The sequence below is a fragment of the Somniosus microcephalus genome, unplaced genomic scaffold (genome assembly GCF_052327205.1).
Source record: "Somniosus microcephalus isolate GS21.2 unplaced genomic scaffold, FLI_Smic_1.0 unresolved_chr1, whole genome shotgun sequence".
NCBI classification, from domain to species: Eukaryota; Metazoa; Chordata; class Chondrichthyes; order Squaliformes; family Somniosidae; genus Somniosus; species Somniosus microcephalus.
Genome location: NW_028225179.1, coordinates 85,213,779 through 85,219,089, shown reverse-complemented (window position 1 = coordinate 85,219,089; position 5,311 = coordinate 85,213,779). Strand labels below are relative to the sequence as shown.

Sequence of the window (5,311 nt, the reverse complement as noted above, 5' to 3'; positions counted from 1 at the left end):
CTAAAAGGGGAGGAATTGTAGTGTATGTACCTTTAAGAGAGAACTACTTTTACAGCTCCTGTATACTGTAGTACCGGCAGTGACCACACCTGTATATAAGCCTTGAGCATGCCTCTGTACCCCCAGTCTTGAGACTACCCTACTCTAGTAAACACCTGTTGATTCTTAAGTTACAGCATCCGTGTCGTTATTGGAAAACATTATACTCTCAGAATCATGGATCGAACAATCTCTGCCCCATGATCCGATCTCTCCTCCCTGCGATCTCTGCCCCGTGATCCGATCGCTTCTCCCTGCGATCTCTGCCCCGTGATCTGATCTCTCCTCCCTGTGATCTCTGCCCCGTGATCCGATCTCTCCTCCCTGCGATCTCTGCTCCGTGATCCAATCTCTCCTCCCTGCGATCTCTGCCCCGTGATCCGATCTCTCCTCCCTGCGATCTCTGCCCCGTGATCCGATCTCTCCTCCCTGCGATCTCTACTGTGATCCGATCTCTCCTCCCTGCGATCTCTGCCCCGTGATCCGATCTCTCCTCCCTGCGATCTCTCCCGTGATCTGATCTCTCCTCCCTGCAATCTCTGCCCCGTGATCCGATCTCTCCTCCCTGCGATCTCTCCCGTGATCTGATCTCTCCTCCCTGCGATCTCTACTGTGATCCGATCTCTCCTCCCTGCGATCTCTGCCCCGTGATCCGATCTCTCCTCCCTGCGATCTCTCCCGTGATCTGATCTCTCCTCCCTGCGATCTCTGCCCCGTGATCCGATCTCTCCTCCCTGTGATCTCTCCCCGTGATCCGATCTCTCCTCCCTGCGATCTCTACTGTGATCCGATCTCTCCTCCCTGCGATCTCTGCCCCGTGATCCGATCTCTCCTCCCTGCAATCTCTCCCGTGATCTGATCTCTCCTCCCTGCAATCACTGCCCCGTGATCCGATCTCTCCTCCCTGCGATCTCTCCCGTGATCTGATCTCTCCTCCCTGCGATCTCTACTGTGATCCGATCTCTCCTCCCTGCGATCTCTGCCCCGTGATCCGATCTCTCCTCCCTGCGATCTCTCCCGTGATCTGATCTCTCCTCCCTGCGATCTCTGCCCCGTGATCCGATCTCTCCTCCCTGCGATCTCTCCCGTGATCTGATCTCTCCTCCCTGCGATCTCTGCCCCGTGATACGAACTCTCCTCCCTGCGATCTCTGCCCCATGATCCGATCTCTCCTCCCTGCGATCTCTACTGTGATCTGATCTCTCCTCCCTGCGATCTCTGCCCCGTGATCCGATCTCTCCTCCCTGCGATCTCTCCTGTGATCTGATCTCTCCTCCCTGCGATCTCTGCCCCGTGATACGAACTCTCCTCCCTGCGATCTCTGCCCCATGATCCGATCTCTCCTCCCTGCGATCTCTGCCCCGTGATCCGATCTCTCCTCCCTGCGATCTCTGCCCCGTGATCCGATCTCTCCTCCCTGCGATCTCTACTGTGATCCGATCTCTCCTCCCTGCGATCTCTGCCCCGTGACCCGATCTCTCCTCCCTGCGATCTCTGCCCCGTGACCCGATCTCTCCTCCCTGCGATCTCTGCCCCGTGATCCGATCTCTCCTCCCTGTGATCTCTGCCCCGTGACCCGATCTCTCCTCCCTGCGATCTCTGCCCCATGATCCGATCTCTCCTCCCTGCGATCTCTGCCCCGTGATCCGATCTCTCCTCCCTGCGATCTCTCCTGTGATCCGATCTTTCCCGCCACAATTAATGACTTGGGTGAAGGAAGAGAGAGTTGTATATTTAGGTTTGCAGTTGACACTAACTAAGATGGGGCAGTAAGTAATGTAGATGTGAACAGAAATTTGCAAAGGGACATAGACAGATTAAATGAGTGGGCAAAATGATGGTAAATGGAGTTCAATGTGGGGAAGTGTGAGGTCATCCACTTGTATCCAAAAAAGATAAGTTGGAGTATTTTCTAAATGGTGAGAAAATAACAACTGTAGAGGAACCAAGAGCTTTGGGAGTCCAAGTTCACAAATCATAGAAAGGTATAAAAAGCAATCAAAAAGGCTAATGGAATGTTGGCCTTTAACTCAAGGAGGCTGGAATACAGAGGGGTGGAAGTTATGCTTCAATTGTAGCGAGTCTTGATCAGGTCCCATCTGAAGCTCTGCATTCAGTTCTGGGCACTGCTCCTCAGGGAGGATATATTGTCCTTAGGGTACAGCACAGATTTACCAGAATGAAACCGGGCCTTAGAGGATGAAATTATGAGGACAGTTGCATAAGCTTGGTTTGTATTCCCTTAAGTATAGAAGATTGAAGGGTGATATGATCGAGGCGTTTAAAATGTTAAAAAGATTTGATAGTTTAGATACGCAGAAACTACTTCCTCTGGTGGTGGAATCAAGAACAAGAGGACATCATCTTAAAATTGGAGCTGGGCCATTTAGGAGCGAAATCAGGAATTTTGCAAAAGGTATTCTTAATGTGGAATTCTCTCCTGCAAAAGGCTGTGGACGCTGGCACAATTGGAGCTTTCAAGACTGAGATTGATAGATTTCTGTTGAGTAAAGTATCAATTGATATGGAACAAGGCAGGTAAATGGAGTTAAGATACAGATCAGCCATGATCTAATTGAATGGCAGAGCAGGCTCGAGAGGCTGAATGGCCGACTCCTGTTTTAATATTCCTGTCCTTATCCGAAACATTACCATCTCTTTTCATATAAAATCACTGCAGGGTTAAAGCTGCTCGATGCCTAGGGCTCATTTAAACAACATCATTTCAGGAAGGGCCTTCACACCCACCCGAGATCTAACTATAATGGCTGTGTTGGCAAAGTGCTGGAACACCACTTGAGCAGTGGGACTGAATTGCTGGGAGGAGAGGGAAGAAAAAGGCCCATGGACACAGGCTGCCCTCTAGTACTTTGTTGAAGTGGCCATTCTTCAGTGTGTGAACCCAGTCAGTGAGTGTCAGCTGTTTTTTGACTGATGGGACAGAAGGGGGCGCAGGAGTGTGATATTTGTGACAAAGCTTTTGCACTAGCTGAGCCAGATCCTGTCCTTCCCCGCCTACTATACAAGTTCAGTTTCCAGAAGGGGTAACTGGACAGTGATTAGGAACCCTGGCTACTTCCCCCCCACCCCATCCCTAGCCAGAGGTGCTAAGACCAATTGAAATATCCCTATTACTGCCTCTGGAATAGACCCTCTCCCACACGTGTGCTGGTGGATCAGCAGTTAAAACCTTTCCGCCACATGGAAAATTTGATCGGGTTGTTGTCCAAAGTTAGAGTATGCGAATCACTTGTACAGATGCTGCACTGGAAGGGCTCTCGGCCTATGTGGACGCATTGCTGCTTCAGGAGGGACTATAGTCTGGAATGGTTGCTTCCCTCTGTGGATGTACTGGTGTGACGTCTTCACACTGTTAACAGCCCTCTTGAAAACATTGCACCTCCACAGTTTCTCACTCTTGTGGTTGTATTGATGGCGGGAGAGGTTCGAGACACTTCCTGAAATTTGGGATGGTGCACTGGAACCACTGCTCACCTGTGTGCAGGGGGATAAGAAACTTAGGCCGTTCTCTGAAGCTCTGCAGTTAGAGCACTTCAATTAGCTGGTGTATCGAGAGGAGTTGGTGAAGCACTCCTGGCAGATGTCGCTCTGGAAGGGTTTGTCGCCTGTGTGGTTACGCTAGTGTTCCAGGAGGTCTGACAAATGTGTGAAACCTTTTCTGCAAAATTCACTTTTCCCATTCATTTGAATGTGCTTGTGTTTCTGTAGGCTCTTCGGCCACCCATAGGTTCTGCTGAAAATCTCACACTACCACGATTTTTTGCTGTGTGTGCACTGATGTACTAAGAGGTAAGATGACTGTGAGAAAGCTTTGACACAAATCTCACACCTAAAGGGTTTCTCCCCTGTGTGTATACACTGGTGTACACCGAGGTTTCATGACTGAGTGAAAGTTTTCTCACAAGTATCACAGTTGAATGGTCTCTCTCCTGTGTGGGTGCACTCATGTACACAGAGGTTCAACAACTGCGCAAAAGCTTTGTCACAAATATCACACTTGAACGGTTTCTCATCTATATGAGTGCGCAGGTGTACCTGGAGAAACAGCAACTGGGTGAAGGCTTTGTCACAAATGTCACACCTGAATGGCTTCTCCCCTGTGTGGATACGCTGGTGTATCAGGAGTCGCGACAACTTTGTAAAACCTTTGTCACAAACATCACACTTGAAGGGTTTCTCCCCTGTGTGGATACGCCGGTGTTGCATGAGGGTCGCTGACTGGGTGAAGGCTTTGTTACACACCTGACACTTGAATGGGCTCTCACCTGTATGAATGCGGAGGTGGCTCACAAGCAATGATGCATATGTGAACGCCTGCTCACAAACCTCACACCAGTTTTCGCCTGTGTGAGTGCGTTGGTGTTCCAGGAGACGTGAAGACTGCACAAATGCTTTGTCACAAACTTCGCACTTGAACGGTCTCTCGCTTGTGTGGGTGCGGTGATGTTCCAGGAGACTCGATGACGTCACGAAAGCTTTGTCGCAAACCTCGCATCTGAATGGTTTCTCCCGTGTGTGTGTATCTGCTGGTGTTCCACGAGGCACAGCAACCGTGAGAAGGCTTTGTCGCAAAACTTGCACTTGACGGGTTTCTCCCGTGTGTGTGTATCCGCTGGTGTTCCACGAGGCACAGCAACCGTGAGAAGGCTTTGTCGCAAAACTTGCACTTGACGGGTTTCTCCCCGGTGTGGATACGCTGGTGTTGCAGGAGGGTCGAGGACTGGGTGAAGGTCTTGATACACACCTGACATTTGAATGGTTTCTTTCCCATGTAGCTGTTCTTGTGTTCCAGGAGGCAGCCTCTTGTGTGGATGTGTCAGTGTTTCACGAGACTTAACGAATGACTGGAACCTTCTTCCCACACTTCACCCTTGAATGGCTTCTCACCTATGTGGATGTGTCTGTTGGTTAGGAGCTTCACGGACTGTGCAAAAGTCGGGGAAACAGAGGGACTGCTTACCAACTCCACCTACTAAAAGGTCTCTCTACCTTCTGGAGTGAACGATCTTCCAAGGCCAAGCCCCTGAAACGTGAACTATACAGGGATAATTAATATTGCTGATCAGTATCAGCTAGGGTTGCAAAGGGGTGGAAAGTTTCCGGTAAATTTCCGGTAAATTTCCAGAAATTTTCCACGGGAAGTTTAGCTTGGGAATTTTGCCCAAAAAAGCACATGCTAGCATAATATTGCTTTTTTTGTATTTCTTTCTTTTTTTTCCCCACGGGTCCTCTCTTAAAATTACTAACAGAG

General features: G+C 49.7%; 1 pseudogene; it reads right to left on the bottom strand.

The window, feature by feature from the left end:
* Positions 1-3,597: 3,597 nt before the first annotated feature.
* On the bottom strand, positions 3,598-4,831 carry LOC147095552 (uncharacterized; annotated as a pseudogene).
* Between the last annotated feature and the right edge of the window lie 480 nt (positions 4,832-5,311).